This window comes from Parasteatoda tepidariorum, chromosome 2 (assembly GCF_982258835.1).
Source record: "Parasteatoda tepidariorum strain Cologne lab strain chromosome 2, Ptep-v5.0, whole genome shotgun sequence".
NCBI lineage: Eukaryota > Metazoa > Arthropoda > Arachnida > Araneae > Theridiidae > Parasteatoda > Parasteatoda tepidariorum.
In genome coordinates this window covers 91277711-91300775 of record NC_141756.1, presented here as the reverse complement: position 1 = coordinate 91300775, position 23065 = coordinate 91277711, and the positions used below count along the sequence as shown (strand labels likewise).

The 23065-nt window shown below is 29.6% G+C and overlaps 1 protein-coding gene across 2 annotated transcripts in view; it reads left to right on the top strand.

Annotated features, from left to right (window-relative positions):
- LOC122268286 (acetylcholinesterase-like) overlaps positions 1-23065 on the top strand; it is a 132215-nt gene that overhangs the window by 51041 nt on the left and 58109 nt on the right. The gene's annotated exons all lie outside the window — the stretch shown is intronic.

The window sequence follows — 23065 nt, the reverse complement described above, 5'->3', positions numbered from 1 at the left end:
AATTTAAAGTTATTTAGAATAAATAAATTAATAAAGGATTAATTTTGTTAATCATGTTCAGAGTGATGTTCACATTATTTTCTCTTTGATTAATATGAAAAATGATCATAAAACATATGATTATAAAAAATATGATGATCCTAATATGATCATAAAAAAGCAACGAAAAAAGTAATAAATGGGTAAAATGAAATGGTCAAAAATATTAGCCTATAATTAAGTTCTAACGAATGTATTTAAAAAAATTATTTATGTTATTATTAAATAATTATCATTAAATTTATTAAAATTTTGTTTCATACAGAATTTTGCTTTTGATTCTTTTTAATACGTAAAGTTTTTTGTTTCAAAATAGTTGTCACATATTTCTGATCATAATTTTGCTTTCTATGATTTCGTTTGTAATGCTGTGCACTGAGCATAACTAGAATAGTCATGTTCAATTTAGAGGATAATTTATGCAAAGTTATAATACCTACTATGCAGAAAAAATAAAAGCTGAATTTACTGAAATTGTCTTAAAGTTCAGTGTATTTTAGCAATCATTATTTTATTATTCAAACCGGACATTACTCACGGAAGCGAAAAAAATTTTGATAAATTTTCCGTACTGTATGGTAATGACATAGTCATTATGCACAACTAGAACAAATCCACAATTATGGTATTAAAGCCCATAAATGACGGAATTTTTCAAATGCTATATGGCAAAAAAGCTCCAATTAAAAAGTTTTCATTTTATTTAATGAAATGAATATTTCTTTTCGTTAGCTACTACTTTATTTTTGAAGAGATTAAAAAAACATTTACTTGATATGAAACAATCCTGTGTTAGGTAATGAGAATTCTCGCAGAATTATCATAATTATGTAACGTCAACGCCATGTCAACATGGGTTGAAACTAGAGTATGCGGTATTTAAGTCATTCATTTTTTAAAAATTTTTTTTCGTTCATATGGTAACGGTTTTAGGGAATTTCTGGCTTTCAAAATTTTAATTCGTTGAAAAAACTGAATAGTGAATTTAACCAAATAAATGGTTTTCATGTCATGCTTTAAGATATCATGATAAAAGTACCAAATTTTAACACACTTACCAAATTTTACCATATAATATTATTTATATTGTTAATTTTATCAAAGTTATTGCCAAAGCATTTTGGTAATAATTACCGAGCTTTCTGGTATTCCCATAGAGTCAGAAGCACGGAAAACTTTACCATATTCTGGTAGTTTTGACCACACTGTTTTTCTTTCTAGAAATAAAATTCACGTGAGTAAAATATCTTCTTTGTTTTCTTAAAAGAGTAATGTAGAATTCTATTCTAATTCCTCTTTTTATTTTAAAAGCAAATGCAAAGTTAAACTGATGAATAATTTTTTAAATAGTTTGCTTTTAGTTAAAAGCAAACTATTTCCGTTAAAAAAACAAAGCAAATATTTTCGTTTCTTCCCTAATAAACTCTAACGTATAAAAGAATTCTTAATAAATTTTTAACACAAAATATTAGCTTTCCGCTATTTTCGTTTAAATATTTCATTTGTTTTACGTTAGCTTAAGTGTTTTTTTTATCACTCTGCAAATGTTGTAACAGCCTTTTAAATCAAGTGACCTTGAGAAATTTTAGTTCTAAAAGGAGCAAAAAATATTTTGGTAAATAATGAGATTTTTGCGTTAATGTTTGGTAATAAAAAACTTTTCTGCGAAACTGTTTTAATGGAAGTACATTCATTTTGTTTAATAAACGGCACTTTTTCTTTGTTTTTAAAACTCATCGAGTATGTAACACATTAAAAATATTTCATAGTTTGCTTTATTTAAGATGATTCGCACAAAAATAATATTTCTGGAAATTAGTGATTTGTTTTCTAAAGAATAGAAATTTATTAAAGAATTCTGCATTTGTTTATAGAACTCAATTTCAACTGGTAATCCCAATTTATTATTTGGCGATATTTACACGGATAAAAAAATTCTGGCGAAATTACAGCACTTGTACTGTGGACCAAAAAGTACGACTTTCTAAGTGTTTTTCAACTCAATTTCAACTGGTAATCCCAATTTATTATTTGACGTTATTTACACGGATAAAAAAATTCTGGCGAAATTACAGCACTTGTACTGTGGACCAAAAAGTACGACTTTTTAAGTGTTTTTCATAGTTGTTTTCATAGTTCTTCATAGTTTCATAGTTGCTTTATTTATGATGATTCGCACAAAAATAATATTTCTGGAAATTAGTGGTTTGTTTTCTATAGAATAGAAATTTATTAAAGAATTCTGCATTTGTTTATGGAACTCAATTTCAACTGGTAATCCCAATTTATTATCTGACGATATTTTCACGGATAAAAATATTCTGGCGAAATTACAGCACTTGTACTGTGGACCAAAAAATACGACTTTTCAAAAATTTGATTAGTCAAGAACTAATCAACCGATTTCGTTCAAATTTTGATTTTTACCATATAAAATAAAATGATGCAAAAAATTGTATACCATACAATTTAATTTTTTCCGACTATTATTAAATGAAATAATAAAAACTGATAAATATTTATTAAAATTTATTTCTCGCACAGTATTTATTTATCCTATAGTGGCTGGGTGGCGCAGTTGGTGTGTCGTCAGCCTTCTGAGCCCAAGTCTGCGGGTTCGATTCCCGGCCCAGACACTAGATTTTCGAGATGCAGAAAATCCTCAGCGGCCATGTCGTATGATTATGCAGCATGCAAAAGATCCCTGGAGTGCCTACTTGGCATTTCCGGCAAAATTAAATTAGCATCCAAATAGAGTCTCGTTGCTGCCATCTAGTGTGGCAGAAGCTAGACGTCCAAATTAATGTAGCCAACGGTATCTCACTCATTGTGGTGGTCCTGAAAGAGTGGATACCACTTCTGGAGAACGCACTAGGTCTGCTCATCGGGAAGTTTGATTGTGCAGCTCATTGGAAATAATAATAAAAAAAAAATTATTTATCCACCTCGCAAGTAGTCATCCCCTCAAACCCTGCAGATTGAGTCCTAGAATGTGAAGAACCACTCATTAGATCAAAAGTTATTCAAGGTTGTCCTTTTTTTGGCGTACGGCACAGCAAGGACATTTTTGGTGAAAGAAACCATAATTATGGTAATTAAATCGAAATACACGGTACTTAAGCCACTCGTTTGGTAATTTTTTCCGTTCATATGGTAACGGTATACCGGAAATTCTAGCTTTCAAAATTGTAGTTTTTATTGTCTCACATTTAGTAAAGAAAAAAAAAAAACTGGAAAGCTAATTTTACCGATGGCATGTTTTTTTTGCCTTGATCATGAGAAAATTATCTAGTTTTATTACTTTTATCAGATTCTATCATATATTATAAATCTGTATTTTATTGTTAATTTCACCAAAGCACTTCTGTAGGGTATACCGGGCAAATCTATACCGGGCAGTGGCACTTGACCTTAAAAAAACATCAGTGTAGGGTATACCGGGCAGTGGCACTTGACCTTAAAAAACATCAGTGTAGGGTATACCGGTCAAATGTATACCGGGCAATGGCACTTAACCAGACCTAATATGACTAGACCTTTGGTAAATGTCCGAAATATATACTAGGTCTAGTGCCACTTTTGCTATAGCTTAAATATTTAAAAAAATTAAACAAAGCGTTTGAATCAATTTTAAACTGATAACGAAATTATTGCTTTAAAATTAAAAAAATAATAATAGAAACTGTGCCAGATAAGAGTAATTGAAGTAGTTGCTTTATACAGCGCATGTGCAGAAAAAAAAATATCCAGATGCATCTAAAAGTGGATGAATATCACAAGACACACGTCCTGGTTGAAGTATTGGGCGAAATTTGATTTCGTGGTGGACTTTTTTTTGAGGGAACTAACCCGCACTTTCGCTACGCGGATCATTACAATTCTATAAAGCTTAGTTGATTAAAAAAGCGAAAAATTGAAAAAATTACTCAATATCTTACAATTTAAATTGTGTGTGGAATAAGAGTAAATTATTTTTAAAAACAAAACGGCAATTTTTTAAGTGCTCAGTTCCATTACATTGAAAATATTCTTTGAATTTAGTTTGTATTTTTCATATTTCAATAGAATTTCTCATCTCTTAGAAAATAATTTGAATTCCTGAAAAAAAAATACTCAACAATAACAACAGCAACCTTAGAACATTGATTTACTTGCAAATAATATCTTAAAGTCTGGCGTTCAGTCTGCCATTGAACGCCAGATGTAAAGCATCGGCTTCGATGAAGATAATTTTGTATTTTTAATTCTCTGAAGGGCGCCACCCTAATAATATGGAATTTGTAAAATAAATGTATATATTTTTGATTGCTGATGAAGCCCATTATTTTGTGTTTTCATCAGTGTTCAGAAGCAGAACAATTATAAGTTTTTTTATTTTATCACAAAAAGATAAAATGTATAAAAAACAAAGAAAAGAGTAAGAAAATGAGTATAGTCATAGAAAAAGTTAAAATTATAATATAGTATTTGTCAGTTAAAATAAAACTTTTTGTTTAAGTCATTGTTAACAATTCAAATTTCTCCGAGGCAATTCTAAACCTTAATTTTGTTCGAAATGTCTGTAAAATTAAGGTAGTATTGTTAAGTTGAAACACAATATTTTTAGTTTTGATGTCAGCAATACAATTCAATTTTTCGCAAAAACGATTGTTTCCATTATTAAATTCTGAGTCAACAATTCAAATTTTTCTGAGGCAACTCTTAACCTCTAAATATTACTTTTTTATGTACACATTTCTAAATGTCAGTATTTAACCACAAAACAACTTAAAGTCCTCAAATTTAGCATGAAGTTGTAAAATGTAATGAAAGAGGGTCATAGCAATAATGTTAGTAGAAGTAAAGTTAGTACTGTGAAATTAAAACAATATTTTTAATCAATGAGTCAAGTTCTTCAAGAAGCAGTTGTAGAAGTAGCTGGATAGAAGTTTTTTTATTTAAAACTTTTTATAGAATTTCTTTAAAAACACAATTGTTAATCTGGGCATTTGGCGATGCAACAGTAATAGAATTGAAGGATTTGTTACGTCAAGCACTCAGGGATCATAATTTTGATCTAGTTGCGCTTCCATGTCATTTTGATTTATGTTGCTAAGTTAACTTTCAAAAAATTCTATGGCTGGCAACAGCATTTATAATTTTTAAGTTGCTTATTTTTATTTATTTTAGAATTCGTTCTTTTTTTAGTGAAATGTTTTTTAACCTAACAGAATTGGGTATACTATAGCCTACGTCACAGGTTGTGTTATTCCTACTAAATTTAACCCATGAACGGCGTTTTCTGCGAGCCTAACTTCAAGCCACAAATAAAAAAACGAAGTGTTTGATCGTTTAAATAGCTGCTCGCCAGATTTTATTGCATTATAAAGAAAAGTAATTGATATTCGATTTTTGATTAATAATTGATTTATGTGGATAGTGGCATTTATGTGGATAGTGGCATAGAATTTAGCATTGCGTCATGGTAAATGTTATTCCTACTAAGTGGAAGTAGTTGTGTTTTTTTTAATATTATACCCAATTCTTTGCCGACTGTTCTCTGTATATATGAAGAAAATAAAGTAAATATTTAAGTGTTGTGAAAGAATCTTATTTAGTTGTTTAAAAATGTACTTCTTTAAAAATGCCACCAGCGGAAAAGAAATACAGCCAAAATTTGGGAGCCACGTAAGAGAATTATATATATTAGATAATCGTTTATCAAAAACATTTAAATAAATAATCAAATGAATGACGTTTGAATGAATGAAATGAATGAATCAAATGAATGACGTATTATAATTAAATATTTTTTGTTATCAATGTTAAGCATAGCAGAAATCAAAAAATAAATGTTGTTTTGAAATGTATGAATATTCACTTATAAGACCTTTGTCATAAATAAATATCATTGGTTAAATTAAAAAATTAATTATATGGAAGCACGGCAGTATCATTTTAAAGAATAAAATCCTTTTAAAGATAAATTTTATAATTAACATTTTATGTTACGAATATCATAATGCTTTTTGCAATATTAAATAATTCTTCGCGTTCGTCTACCTTAAATATCATCTTTCATATTGAAGCTCAAAAACATCTATTTCTATCGTTTTATTAAATAAATAAATTTTTAATATCTATTTAATTATGTCATATGAGAAAAAAAAAACTAAATATAAATCAAAACGATCGTATCAAAGTTTTTTTACATTTATATTTCTAAATAAAACGATAGAAATAATTAGAAATATAATGGAGAGATCTACAAAAAAAGTAATTTGAAATTTCAAGAATGTATAGAAAATTGATCTAAAATTCAATCATCCAATTAGATTATATATTTAGATTGTTCCTTTAAAAGATTAAAAAATTAATATTTAATGTTACTTCAAGTATACGAGTAATTCTGAAGAAGCAATTGAATTCCAAAAAAGCAAATTTTAATTAAAATAAAATATGCATAAAGATATTTTCTCAAAAATATGCGGTGTAACTCTTCCTTATGTCATTTAGTTATGTCATTAATTATGTCTTTTTATTTATGTCATTTAGTTATATAATTCCATATCAGAAACTGATTTGAAACAGTACAATTTAATGTTTGATTGCATCCCTAGTCACTATTCTATTCATATTTTTTTAACTTGTAAGTACTATGATATAAAGATATCCGATATCAGCCGTAATTCATGTCTTATATTTACTTGTAAGTAATATTTTAAGTTACATCGTCATTATTAGCACAAAGAGCAATATGTAATCATGCATAATTAATAGAAGACACTACTTTAGAAGTGGACCACCTAAATTATACGCAAGCACAAAATGTTTGCTCTGATATTCCTGATACATGACCATTAAAAATATTTGCCAAATTATATTGCAAAAAATTCCGGAATAAAGTAGAGTACATAGTACACATCCGTCTAATCTATTTTATCGTGAAGTCCATTTTACCGTGATATTTATTTTTACCGTAAAATATTCTTTATTTAATGAGAGTGATTTTTGAGGTAATAACTGTAAAAGATTTGATATATGATAATTTTTTCCCCGTGATATGTTGCGATGAAAATGGATTTTACGTAACCATTTTACCACTTAACCGTAAAGTTCATTTTACCGTGATATTCATTTTTACCGTAAAATATTCTTTATTTAATGAGAATGATTTTTAAGGTAACAACTGTAAAAGATATGATATATGATAATTTTTTCCCCGTATTGTGTTGCGGTGAAAATGGACTTTACGGTTAAATGTGGTTTACTGGTACTTTTCAACGAAATCTGATCCGAAATTTTTCATAGATAACACTAAAAATTCACAAATAAAATGTCTTGTCCGGCTAAAAAAAAACAATTTATCTTTATCCATCGATGTCTTGTCTTTCATTTCCTTTGCGTGACCGCACAGAAAGCAATAGGGTGTCATGCATAATAAATAGAAGACACTCCTTTAGAATTGGGTCACCAGAAATATACGTAAGCACTAAATGTCTGCTCTGATATTCCCGAAGACATGATCAGCTGTTCCGCTCCCACGACGAGCCCCTAACATGCAAGCCAAGCAGTAAACGTTAACGATCTCCATAGCAACTTCAACAGAACTTCGAAATTCAAGGATCCCAAAAGTTTAACGGTTAATTTAATGGGAAACTAATCAACACTTCTACCGTCTGGAACTTAATAGGTATAAAGTATTCGAATGTACTGGCCATAAGTCCTGTGGTTTGAATTACAGATTCTGCTGATTTAATGAATTTTAGTTTAGTTATGTATGGTATGAGAAGATTTGATAGCGGTATTTATTGCTCTATTAGTTATCCGCTGTTCAAATGGTTTAGTTGAGTTAATATCAACTATTAACTAACTCTTTGCAATAAATCGTCAAACAGAAAAAAATAAGGGAAGGAAATGCATTTCCTTTATGATGAAAGCGTCATTTCGATTCTGCAAATAAGTTTTCTTAGATACTAATATTTTTATAAATCAAATTTTGTTATATTCACAACCCCCAAAAATTGAAAAGTTTGCATTTATATTACTTGAAATATTTTGTTAATTTAGATAAGATAGAAAATGTCTCACTCTTTAATCATATTAAAAGGGATAATTTCTAAATGCTTTAGAAGACAGTAACTTGTTCTAAGTACACTGTAAAAAATTCCGGATCAGATTACTGTATAAAGTACCAACACTTTGGAGTAAAATATTATACCAGTACAAATATTATACAGTAAAATATTATACCATAATTTTTATAATAATATTTACTTAATTAGAGTGATTCATTGATTATAAGGTAATTACTACAGCTGAATACCGTATATCAGATTTTTTTTAAATTCTGTAACAATCTCCGGTAAAAATGAATTTAACAGTAAAAGGTACCTTCACCTTGAGTGCCGGTACCTTTTTACCATAATTTTTGCATTGTACCTCAGTGATGGGTAAGATATACTCCCCCAACAAAAAAGGAAAAATGAATTTTTATGCACTAGTGTACAAAATTAAGAGAATCTCTTAGAATTTTTTTTTTATTGTATCAAGAGATATTGAGCGGATTTTAATGAAATTTGGTTCCAACATAGGCTGAAATAATAACAATAAAAAGAAAAAAAAACAATAATAATTAATGAAACTAATAATGATAGTTGATAATAATGCTAATAACAAAAAATTATTCGATGTGTGGTCTCATGATCACGCGTTATAGTCATCGCGGTCAGAAGGTAGGAAATAGTGGTTAGAATACAAGCCTTTAATAGTGATTTGGAAATAAAGTAGTTTAGAAGTGGTTGCGAGTTGAGATTGTTTTCCCCAGACATTCTCATTGCTCCAGCTCTGGTCCCAGAATTGATCTACAAGGTTCAGGTCTGGAGAACTGGCGGCCTATCCTTCCTTTTAATATTTTTACTTTTCAGAAGCCGTTGACCAGATGAGTTCCATGTGCTCACCAGTTGTAGACCATTAAAATATCAGGAACTGCTTAGCCTTTGAGTGGTCGGCGTCTGGCTCTAAGAACTATGTCGCATGCCGATACAGACCTTTAAAAACAATTTCAAAACTATTTCGGCAAATTTTTTTTTTGAGTGAGTGCCTCATTCAAAAACATGGACGAACTTTGTGCGGCCATCCAGTAGGATGTCTGTCCAAATTTAGAAATCTCAGCTTCTTATTATGGCCTCACACTTTTATTATGTCTTTTAGAAAGGGACTGTTCTTTGGTCGAGGGAATAGCTGTTAGATCTCGGTAGTTAATGATCGCCTTGAAAGAGGAGGGATTTACTAAATACTTTCACAGAATAAGGCGGCAACACCCAGTCACTTCTGGTCGATAACTCTATTTTAAGTTCATAAACAAATATGGTCCTTTCAGCATGGCAAATTTCAACTCTGTTGCATTCTTGCGGCATATAGACCGTCTTGTATAGCATTTTTTCTATGAATTTAACTGTTATTCCTCTACATTTTGCTCACAACTTAGTAATTTCTAGTTTCTAAGTTCGTAGCAAATCGAAATGTAACATGAAGTTGAACACCCAAAACGGCGTTCTTTACGTTTTTTTAACACTATAGAATGCTGGATTGAATGCTTTGAATGTATTGAATGCATTCCATATTACTATGCTAATATAGAATGCTTTGAATATACTCGATCTCTGAATTGGTTAGATTAAAAAATAGAAGAACTATTTCAAGTATTGGAAAACGTTATTAAACTTTGAAATAAATCGCAAGTTAGCGAGATTTTTTATTTTCCTCAATAAAAACCGCGACACACTCACACACCAAATTTCGTACTGCTCTCCTCTTCGAACTCTTGCAATCATATTTCCCAGATTGCGGCTAATTCCTATATTTTGAATCTCAGAAATTCAAATCCATCGAAAAAAAAGGTATATTTATTCAGGAAAAGTATATTTTGGCGTCTGATATCGTAACTTAAAATATCGTCTGCACTAATTAGCATATTTGAGGTTTCCCCTACAAACGATTGATTCCTAGAACTTGAAGATCCGATCATTAGATCAAAAGTAATTCAAGGTGACCTGCTTTTTTGTAGACAGTGTTCCAATCAAACTTAAGTGTACAATGTTTATGTTTTGAAACCATTTCGCCAATCTAAGTATAAAAAAGAATAACGAGTTTTTACTGTTTACTTACAACTTGATGCTCGGTTACCTATCAGGAAATTTTATTGCATTTTCGTGTTCTGTCAAACATTTTCTCTAGTTTCATGACAAAAAGACATATTTTATGAGTTTCATGCAAAAAACAAAAGTGTATTAATTCTTTTAATGCATATATATTCGTTTCATCTCGTTTTTTTATCAGTAATTTATCTATAAAATTTTTGCATCATAAATATTTACGAGAAATGTTTGATAGACTTGGCTAATGAAAATGGAAATTTATAACTATGATCATGTTCGAAAGTAAGGTTTTAGAAAAAGAAACGTAGAGATATTGGTCACGCTATTGCAATAATAGTTCTTTCAGAGCTATGAATTTATTCTTTGATACACTTGTTCGTATATCTAAAAAAAACATAACCATATAATCAATTTTGTAAGAAAAAAACTGCGTTGATTTAGTATTAGAATTAGGAATTAGTTAAACAACAGTGACAACCGATTAGTTTGTAAAAAAAAAATGTTTACTGCGATTTTTTTCTAACGATTATATTAACAAATAGGAAAGTATAATATATTTCAAACATCAGAAGATGTATATAAATTGAGTTGAAAACTTCTATAAGCTGAATGCAGGTTAAAGGAAATGCACCGAAATATGTAAGTTACACATTTAAACAATATAATTAAAAATTTTTTTTTTCAGTTTTAAAATTGCCTAAGAAGTTTATTATATCTAAAGTATTTGATCAGGTATAGGGCTTCTAACATCTGATTGGATTTAAATTGTATTAAGTTGTAAATTCAATTAAACTTATGATAATTCCAGTAGATTGTAACATTATAAGTAACTTAAATATTCCCCATTTTTTTTTTTTTTTACATTTGTGTTGATGTGTTGAAATTGGTTAATAATATTGTGGGTGTTGTTGACGTTTCAGTGAAATTAGCTGCGGGTATCTAAAATGTTAAACTAGTTATGTGAGTTTAAAAGAGACTTGAATTGAAATTTTGTGACCTTGAAATAGAAGTCATATTTGTATTTTATTCTACTTTACACTGTTAGAAGTATTTTAGCTCATTTAATCACAATACGGTGCTAATTTCTCGCAACTTTGCTACACGGTGTTAATTTAAAGCGCTTAATTGAGAAAAACGTGCTTCAAATTAATGTTTTAGTGACTGCGTCAAAATTGTATGAAATTTGCATGACGATTCTACTTTGAGGATTTTGTATAGCGTATTGTCTAACGTTAACCGTAACCCTTGACTTATTTTTTCCCTTCACAGAGAAATAAACAAAGAGTTTCTACTCTTATATAAGAGCATATAAAAAGAGGACACGTTTTTTAATTGATGCGTGCCAAAATCTGGCCTAAACGATATTAGCGCTAAGCTACGGCAAAATGCCTAACTACTAGTTTGATTGATAGATTGATGAGTTTATCGTTTTCTTTTATTATTTTTTATGGAGTAAATGAAGTTCTTTGTAATCGTTTGGTTATTTGTTTTATTTTAGTTCTATGAAATGCTTAGATGTTAGTTCTTTAAGAATAACGTGTTTTAATGATCACTGAAGTACATTTAGTAAAGTAAATTACGTTTGCTTTAATTTTTCACCATTTTTTTGTTCTTATGTTCATTTTTATGTTGAATAAAATGCATATTTATATGGCTGTTATGGACCATTAATCCTTTTAAATCAATTGGAGAATAAATACAAATACGGAAGATTGTTAACAATGTGGAATTTTTCTTTTCTTTGTTTAGAGTAGAATTCATTACATCACAGAATTAAATAAACAAACCGAAGCAGTTTTTGAGAATAATAGAACTGAAATCTGAAATAAAAGGTATGGTATTGAATAGAAAATTTTATGCTTTTACATACATGCACAGTGAGAAAAAATTTCATAACGATAACTCCACGTAATGAAATCGTAATTTCCTTTAAAATCATTTTTAAAACAATAAATCACAAAGAATTATGATTCATTCATTCATGTTACAAATACAATAGTACAGAAGTAAATGAAAGTATAACAGAGACGCTTCATAATATTTCGTGGAGTGTAAACTATTCAAATCTTCTGAATCACCCGTTTTCGTTATGTCTTGTTAGAGGGCGCTGTAGGCAGTTAGGCCAAGAGAAATTTAAAAACAAAAACGTGTCGTCACGACCGGATCACTTTGCGAAATCTCTCTATTATGATGCTATTTTTTCTTATATATTATCTTTTCTTATAGTTTGTAATTTCCCTCAAAATGTTTTGGCTAAATTTTTGTAAAGTTATTAAAAATGTTAAAAAAAAGAGCATTGATGCAAGAAATAAATATGCGATTGGTAAATTTTACAAACTTCTAATTTTGGAGTTAATAAAGTCTAAGTTAGAATTAAAAAAGTTAATTTGTGAATATTGAATATCTTTCTTCTTAAAAACGCAACTCTTTCTTTTTTCTTTTAACCTTTCTTACTTATAAACTTCGCACATCGCTTTTAGAATGTTCTATTTAAAATAGGTTGTTTTCCTTGATAAAAAGAATGAGTGGGATTTACTCAACTTAGTTAAATATAGAAAATTTAATTAACGCACCAATTTTCATCTTAAATCGCAGGGCTAAAAATAGTAGTTAAAGTCATCCAAGAATCTATTTAATCAAATAAATTGAATAATTACAGAGTTAGACAAGTAGACCATGATTAAAATGATAGAGTTGTCTGAAAATAATTCATTTCAACAAGTGAGTTAGTTCTAATTAAATATTAATTTCGTTTTAATTTTCTATAATAAGCAAACTAAAATAAACATTTTATTAATACATCAAAATAAATTAAATATAGTGCAAAAGGAAAGAAAAATGCATTTTTATGCATGAATCCAAATTTTAATACATGATTAAATAACATTGTTAAAACATAGGTTTGCGTCCGACGAATATTTAATGTCTTTGCTCATCTAGAATATGTTTATGCGTTCTTTATACCTAGATGGCGCTTTTGTATACATTTCAGTTTTATTAATTTCCTATTTTGTAAGATAAGACGTGACATTACAGACTGCATTTCATTACTTAAAAGAGTAGTTATAAGCGCAATAGTTAAAGTATTTATTTAATCAAATTGTTTGTTATTATCTTATTAGTTTTTTTCATAAAAACGCATTGAATGTTATTTCCAAAAATTTTTTTTAAATCTATAATTTTTACATATTTTACTCAAATAATTATTATAGTCTGCAATATAAAATATTTGTATCTATAAATAATTGTATACTTTGAATTTTCAATGAGTTACTTTATAATGTTTACTCAATATGCTTATTTTTATATACTAAATATTCTTATTTTCATAAGTAGATCAACATGGCTATAATGTTGACCATATTTGGTTTAGTTAAAAAAGCTTGGCTTTTAAAGTTTTTTCTTCCTAATTTAAGTATGTGTGGTCCTCTATTGATTTAGCATTGAATAATGGGCATTAAAGTATGAGACAGAAACGTTGATAACACTGCTGTTAGCGTCGTTGATGCGTTTGAGTCAATATCGCAGTATCTAAGAGATTAGGCAATATTAACTTGACTTGGTCATAACCCATCATTGTCAGTAAAAGTAGTGGATCTTTTCTTAAAACAAAAAATTGTAACTTAATTTTATATGAATTTGCCATGTTTGTTCAACGGGAGAGAAGATGAGGTAATAGTTCTGCAATGAAATTCTTCAATTCTAATAACACTCATCTTTTTTCTTTCCATCATTCGAAGGTTATTTTATTAGTAAGTAAATGTGAACGAAATCGTTTTAAGAGTTTGACGCAATAGAACAAATTTCTTAATAATAAAATTGTTTCAACTGATCTCAATACATTTTGCACTGATTTCAGTAATAATAGCTTTGTTTTGCTATTGTTGTGGCTAAGTGCTGCGAAGTTTTGACATCATTTATTTCTAAAACCTCATTTATCACATAAATATTATTTTTAAAATAATTAGATAAAAAAAAATTTAAAGGTAATTTGGCATTTACTGTTTAGCTCAATTTTTACGCGTTTTTTACTAGGAAATTCTTAATTTCGTGGTGGTACGTATATTTTGCTTTCGTGTCGAAATGATTTTATATCTTATAATATTTTAGGTTTATTGGGACAATTTATAATTTTTAAGGAATAACTTTCAAAAGGATTAAATTTACCAATGTTTTAAATCGTTTTCACCCATACATTTAAAAAGTATGGTCAAAACTATCAAAATATGGTGAAATTTGTCGTTCTTCTGGCTCAAGGGAACACCAAAAAGCTTGATTATTTTTATTTAAGTACTTTGGTAACGATTTTAGTAAAATTAGATATAAAATATGATTTTATATGGTTCATGATGCACTGTTGAGTGAATACTTTATTCTTTTTAAATACAGTTTTCTTTCCTAGCTAATGATAATAGATGTTATTTTTAACAATAAATGTTAATAATAATTTACTCGAACTATTATTAACTCCTTATTGATTGGTTAATTTTCAAGAAAACGTTCATAAAAGTGCCTATTTTTTTATTAGAGCTATTTGATTAGTGCTGACATCTAGTTTAAAATAAACTAACTATCTACAATTACCTTAAAAATATCCTGGTGCTGCCATCTGTTGTGCAAAATGAGAAATAAAATGTTTATGATAAAATGTAAAATTAGAAAAAACTACTGAACACTCCAGCCCGGAAATATCACGGGAGCCAGAAATAGAGGGCGAAACCTCACCGCGTCATTTTCACGAGAGTGAGAAGGAAGGGGTTAATAATATGGTAAATGTATTTCATCTGGTGTGTATTTCACCTGTTCACCTCGTTAAAAGGCAAATTCTGCATCCCTTGAGCGGTCACGGCTCATGGTTACTAATTGAAGGTTTTTCCTCTGATACAACCGCAAAATGAATCGGACGTGGACTGCTACTAATACTACATGACCAACAAACGCTGAACCATTTTACTGAGATGAAAAATAAATTGTGAAAAGATTTGTTAAAATCAATATGAAGATATACTGGTGGATATAGGAAGCAAATTTCATAATCTCAGAAGAAATAAGTATTTAACAAATATGTTAAAAATAAACCGAGAAATTTCGGACGTTTTACGAATGGAACGGATTGCATTGAGGGTTTACATATTAGTTCAGACAGATTTTTGAATCACAGAAAAAAAATAAATATTTAATAAATATGTTTTAAATAAACAGAAAAATGTTGGACGTCTAATTTGACTCATTATGAATATTGCCAGTTCAACAGACACAGAACCGTTTTACCGAGATAAAAAAAAATTATGATGTACTGGTGGATGTATGCGTCTAATGGCGGATGTAGGTAGCAAATTTAATAGTTACAGAATAAATAAGTACTTGACAAATACCTAATATAATACCTAATAAAATACTTTATATAAAATAATCGAGATTTGAAATAAACTGTGAAAAGATTTGCGAAAATCCGTGTAAAGATATACAAGGCTAAAAATTCCAGTACAAATTACGGTAAGAAGTACCGGCACTCCTGGTGCCAGTACTTCTATCAGTACCAGTAAAAAAATAATGAAGTGCAGAAATATTAACTGTAAAATCACTGGTTCACAGTAATTAAAAATATTAATGTAAAAATTACGATATGAAATTTACGATAAAAATAGATTTTATTATTATTATACACAGAGTATTAGAACTTTTTACCAAAATTTGATATAAAATTTTTTACTGTAAACTGTTAAACGCAGGAAACAAATTTTATAGAAACAGAAAAATAAATATTTACCCCTAAGTTTAAAATAATTTTAGATGGTGAGCATTACACAAGGCAAATATTATGACCTACCGACACAAAGCTGTTTCTCTGAGGGTGAAGACAAAGTGTAAGAAGATTTATCAATCTCATTAAATGAGCCATGTTGGCTCAGGGGATAGAGCGTTTGCCTTCCCATGATGTAAACCAGGTTCGAATCCCAGCTGTGGCTGGTCGATACGAATTCCACATCCGGCTCGTACCGACTACAGCGCTTACGTGAAATATCCTTAGTGGTAGACGGATCGTGGTTTAGAGTCCCTTTGCAGTTAGGGTAACCATGCTAGGTTTTCCTGGTTTTACTCTCCATGTAAAGCAAATGCGGGATAGCTCCATCAAAAAGTCCTCCACGAAGGCAAATTTCTTCCAAATCCTGATCCAGGAGTTCCCTTGTCTTCTGGATTGGGTTCAAAATTACAAGGAGATGAGCATTAGTAGTCGTAAACCGAAAACTGGATTTGCTGTTCAGTGAAGATTATAAAATAAAGGAAATTATCAACGTGATTATAATAAATATGATGAAAGTCGGAAGAGGTGGTTTTAGAAAACAAATTTCATTAAAAAAAAGAAACATGTTCTTAACATCACGGGTAAAATAAGTAGAAAAATTTTAGGCGTCAAATTTAACTCACTACGAACTTTGCATGCCCAATAGACACGGAACCATTTACGGAAAATAAATTTCATATCCATCGTTGAACAGCTGACCCAATTTTTTTGGGTTTACGACTGCTAATGTTGAACTCCGTAGCCTTGTAATTTTGAACCAATCCAGAAGACAAGGAAACTCCTGGATCAGTACCCCCCAGAGGTTTTGATTTGTTATGGAAACATGGAGGACTTTGCGACTCGGCAGATTTAACGTGCATCCGTCACCATTTACAAACGGGGAGTCTTCGGCCGGCGGGTATCGAACCCACGACCTTTTGGACATGAGCTCAGCGCCCTACCGACCAGGCTATTCCGTCCTGTCGGAAAATAAATTGCGAAAATTCTCGTTAAAATTAATTAATTTGCACTGGTATACTGTATAAAAAAATTTTAAAGTCACAAAAATATTTAATTACACGCTTAAAATAAATAGAGAAATTTTTTACGTCAAATTTTACTGCGTGACCAACAAACACAGAAATGTTTTTCTAAAAAAAAATGGCAAACTGCGAAAAGATTAGTTAAAATTAATAAAGATCCTCTGGTAGATGTAATAAACAAATTTTATAATCCCAAAACAAATAAATATTTAATTTTTCCCTTAGAATAAAATATGTAACATCCGCATCGAAGTAGAATTTCAAATAACTCTTCTCGTGTAAGCTTGAAGAAAAAAAAAAAAAACAGATGTGGCCAAAGCATTTCGGAAGTCTATACCGACTCTGAACAAATTTACTATTCTGCTGGCTTTTAAAAATAATTTCTCTATCTATATTTAATTAGTAACGAATATGTGCAAACGGGAAATTCAGAGTCATTATACTAAGTCGTTAAAAACTCATTAATTTTTACTGAGCATGTTCGACACATCCTCTTTCATTAGACTGAAACATTTTCTTGCTGTGAAGGCACAGTTTTGTGAAAAGGGCCTGAAGTGGTACATTGAATGGATCTCTTGAAAGTTTCTAATTGGGTTCGTTTAGAGAGGAAAATGATATTTTCATCAAGAGTCGCAATCGATGGTAAAATAGACATGATGGTAACAATCGGTTCTGCGCCGTGTTTTAAAAACAAAGAGCCGGAGTTTTAAATCCGGAGTTAAAGGAAAAAAAGGTGGTACTCTGTCTTTAATTGCCGTTTGATTAAAATTTAATGTTTAAATTATGATAATTTGTGGGCGATGTTTCATTAGTTACTATTGGTTGACTTCAGTTGAAAGAAAGTATATCAAAGCAAGTATTCTGATGTAGAACAGTTAAAGAGAACTAAAAGCCTGTTTTGTCTACTTTTCAAAAAAATATTTTTTTTTTAAGAAAGTCCCAAACAGAGCACAAATTTTTGCATAAATATTTCTCACTAAAGGGCAAACTAGAAAAAATACTCTAAGCCTACTTTTATTTTTTGCATCTTTTAAAAAAAATCGACACATAATGACTTTGTCTGCGTTATGACATACTTTTAATAATTTTAATAACTGACATGAAAAAGAAGATTATTTACTTTTCCCCTTTCGTTAACATATATATATATATATATATATATATATATATATATATATATATATATATATATATATATATATATATATATATATATATATATATATATATATATATATATATATATATATATATATATATATATATATATATATATATATATATATATATATATATCACACACCCACCACATCAGCTCACACGACCACAAAATCTGTGAATCTTATTACGACAATATTTTAAGTCATTCTTGAAAATTTTCCCGTACATGTAAGTTCATTTGAATTCGCTACTCACGTTATAGAGTAGTGTTTTATGTTTTTTCCTTGCATTTTATTTTCTGTTTTTTAGGTGATTTATTACTTAATGTGTTCTATTTTGTTTTAAGAATTTTTTGAGTGTCCCTCACACTATTGTATTAGTTTATTTTGCTTTGGCTATAATACAGTATTAGAAAGCACTCCTTTTGCGGCTATAGTCGTGTGAGCTGATGAAGAGATTAACGAAGTCTATAATTGTGTGCATACATTTTTCAATTCTTAAATATTCTCGAAATGTAGCGAAATATGCAAAAACTGAAATAAACATTAAGGAGTCCGAACGTCGAATCGATTTTATGAGAAAACTTTTAGGACCATACTTCCCTAATTGCGGCTACCCTCTAAATTTTGAGGGTCAATCGGAGAAAGGTAGGTTTATTCAGAGAAAGTACATTTTTGTATCAGATTTTTTTAACTTAAAATATCGTCATCTTTAATTAGTAAGCATATTTAAGGTGACCCACTCGAATCATTGAGTCCTAGTACGTTATGGAACGATCATTATATCAAAGATACGATCTTTGATTCAACGTTATGTAAGATACGATCATTAGATCAAAGTTTTTCAGGGCGTTCCGTTTTTTTGCACTCTGTACATACATATATGCTCTACTTAATTCCTCTATATAGACGAAAAAAAAATTATTGAATTCTAAAAAATTTAGAAAAATTAGATACTTGCTCTTTTTAAATAGCCGTTTTATTTAAAATTATAATCGTATGTTTCACTTATTATTTTATTCTGATGTATTCCCTCGCGGGTAATTGATTTTTATTATTAATCTGAAAGCTTTCGCTTCTTAAAATCTTATACCACATCCTACTTTACCATTTAATCAAAAGTTGTGTTCCTGATTAATGAAACATACATTTTTGTTCTTATAATGCTACAAAGTTTGCTACAAAGTGCGTCTATGTAAACACATTTCATTATCATTTTTATTAGACATCTTACCACCCAGCTCGGGTGGATTGACGCGAAAAGATTATTTAAAAATGTTATCTTTTGAAAATAAGTTTACGATAATTATCTCTCCCATATTCCAGCTTCCGAAGATTTTAGAGATTGTTAAACAGAGGACGAAACTTTAATGGCTTTATTTGACAGGCCCCGATAACGTCCCCCAAAAAAAAGTGTCTCAGGAATTAAATTGTTGATGGCAAAGCAATAACGTATCACTTCCAGGTATGGCTTATCACAAGACAGCTTAATTACCTGCGCCAAGGAGCAGAAGTGGCGTTTGTTGGCGAAGGAATTACCGAAATCTGGAGCCTGTAATAAGATCTCTTTTACCCGGAAAGAGGAACTGTGATATCTTGCTGCCAAGATCAGTTATGCCATCTTTTTCCTTTCTTTAATCCGATCCTCCTGAGGCAATCTCAGAACGGCAGCAGCAGAATCAGGAGGAGGCTTTTCTGTATTTTAATAATGTCTGCATCCAAATGGAACTTTTCGGCTACATCCCTTTTGTTTCCTGTAGAGGTCTGGAGGCATTTAATGGCTGTAATTGACTGTTTCCTCCGCCGAAGGGGTCATACAGCAAATGCGAGATTTTCAGATGCATAATTTTACTGTTTGGAAGAAGAAAATCCCTTTTCGTCAGCTTGCTTACTTTGAGATTTGTGTCATAAACATATATGGCAACGTTACTTTTTAAAAGTAACGAGTAAAAGTACTAGTATTTTTAAAAAAAGTAACGAGTAAAAGTACTAGTATTTTTAAAAAAAGTAACGAGTAAAAAGTTCTTATTTTAAAAAGTAACGAGTCAAAAGTACAAGTAAAAGTACAAGTACTAAACAAAAAAAGTAACGATTTAAAAGTACATTTTTAGGAAATCGAAAATTCAAAGTAACCTAAAATTTTATTGAATAATATTCTTATGTTCTTTAATGTTTTTGCAAAATTGTTGTCATTTATTTAATTATTTTTAATTTTGAAAGTTATGGATATTAATTTATTTTTAAATTCGGAGGAATATTATAATATAGTTTTATAATATAATCGTATAATATAATTTTAAAATCAAATATAATTTTAATATCAAACTTTTTATGGATTTGCACGATAAAGAAATTTTATCTATTGACTTTAATTTTTAGTTTATTATTTTTGTTTAATTAAATTACCATTGATTTAAAATCGTTTTACTCTTTAGAAACGCGTTTTAAAAACACAAACATAAACAAAGCAAACACGGGGTTTCAGATAGCTTTGTGATCTTTGAGCTACTAAAAAGTAATTGAATGTGTGTATAAGTTGAAACAGAAGGTATTTAAAAACGAAGTTAGCTGTGAATGCATATATATTGCATTCACAGTTTTTTTTTTTTTATTTATTTATTTTTTTTTAAGAAAGCTTGCCGAGTTTTAGAAAAAAGTAACGATTTCATTCGATATTTCCGTTACAAATACTTCTACTTTTTTCCTAAAAAAGTAACGAAAGTACAAGTAAAAGTACTAAATTTAAAAAGTAACGAAGTACAAGTAAAAGTACGTACTTTTTACTTGTACCGGCGGTACAAGTAACGAAAGTAAAAGTACTGCCATGTATGGTCATAAATAGTTTAAGTTGTTTCATGAATGCTTTATTAAAATATGTAATTCCATAACATGTAAAAGGAAATCTTTTTACAAAAATTCAGATTTTTTTTTCCTCCAAATTATCAAGGATAAGATTTCATAGAAAATAAATATCACAATTAAATTTTTTAATGTAGGAGGGTAATGAATTGCATTATTATTAATAATTTCTTTTCTATTAAAGAATCATTTTAAACATTTTGGAGAATCAGGATTGTAAGAATTATTTTATTTAAAAAAAAGAAAAATACGAGGATTTTTTGGAATGATTTATTAGCTTCAAAATTTCCGAGCTTGAATTCAATTTTTAAGAACCAAGTGACCGTCTGTGTTTAGAGACAAAACAGTGACGTCTTGCTTATACTATTATTTTAGCACAATTAGAAGAAAAGGCGATGAAGATAAAAAATAAAGAAATTTTCATGTTGTAAGTGGAATACAAACTCATATGTACAGCTTAAAATAGATCCCCAAGAATGGCAAACAAGGGAGCATGCAGAAAATTTTTCCAAGCTAGTACAAGAAAATATTTATTAAAATATTTAAAAAAAAAAATCGATTTTTTATAAAAATATTAAAAAAAATGGAAAATATTTTTTTGTAATTTGTAAAAGTAACTTTTCACGTTCGCATCAGAAATTTTCACAAACAAAGTCGATAACTTAATTGAAGTTACTTAATCGACTATTTTGGTCAAAATTTATCAATATCGTACTTTATTCGAAATATTTTAACTTAAGTAAGTAGGATCATGAATAAGTAAATTAAGTATGAGCATAAATAACAGAGTGAATCTGTATTTTTTGAATTTTCTACGAAATTTATTTTAGATGTCATTTTCTAGAAATTAAAATTGAACAAGTTAAGAAAAAGCTAATTATAGCATTAAATTTAATTATATTTAATTATTATATATAATATATTAAATTTAAGTATATAATATTTGCACTGAGTTGATGAATTAGAATAGATTAAATAAGACATTATTTGTAATTATTTAGAACGAAAAATTAATAATATTTCGAAGCATAAAAGGATTTTTAATTTAATGATTTTTAATAAAATGATTTAAATGATTTCTGATCTAATTCTTTCTCGTCTACTGCTTTTACTTGACTTCCCACAGCGGACTGATCGTTAAAACGCGGTTCCCAGCAGAACACCGAAGTCAAGCATCACTGACTGCGGTCAGTGTGCGGGTGGGTGACCACTTGGATCAGTTTGCGTAGGGACCGAGGGTGTGCGGTATTGTTTCTCGCTAAACTGTTCTGCTGTAAAGTACTTGACTTCGTGTGCAGGTCATCAGGCTACTAAAGCGGTGATGCCATCTCCTCTGCAGAGGATCAAAATTGTGATGGCATGTCTTCGGATCATCCTCAGGGATGTTTCTCAGACCGTCGCCAATAGCATTTTGTGCAGCTCAAGTGTGACGTAAATGTACTATACTACAGCTTTTACTTGGCTTAGATTTATTGTTTGTTTTCGTATTTCATTGTAACCGTGATGTATTTTTGTTCTATGTACCTGGCAACTTTCTTGCATAATTAGTTTGATTATGTTCCACAAAACTTCGTACCTGTTTTTGTGTTAAGTCTCTGTGTAGATATATAGTGAAAGAACTGAAGTCTTTCTGGGAGATTCTTTGTGAAAGAATTTAGAATGCACTCCTTAAGAGAATTGATACTAGACGGGCTTGGTTTTCTCGAAATAGAATGGAAAGAACAGTTGCTAACGTAAACAAATGTCACGTTTCAGCAACCAATCAGGATCGAGATACCCACGCTATGTCACTTGCAATTATTCCATTAAGTAGATTTGCATGGAGCTGCAAGTACACCCTTTTGATCCTTTGCATGGCTGTTTCAGTTGAGTTGTTTCTCAAGCCAGCTGTTGTAAAGGTTGCCTTTTCTAGATACATCCCGTTTGACAGCTAAATAAATTGACGTTTACTTGGAGTGGCAAGAAACTTATGTGCCATATTATGTTATATCCGTAATATTGTTAATCCATATAGCGTCTGTCATGTATCTCTATTACATT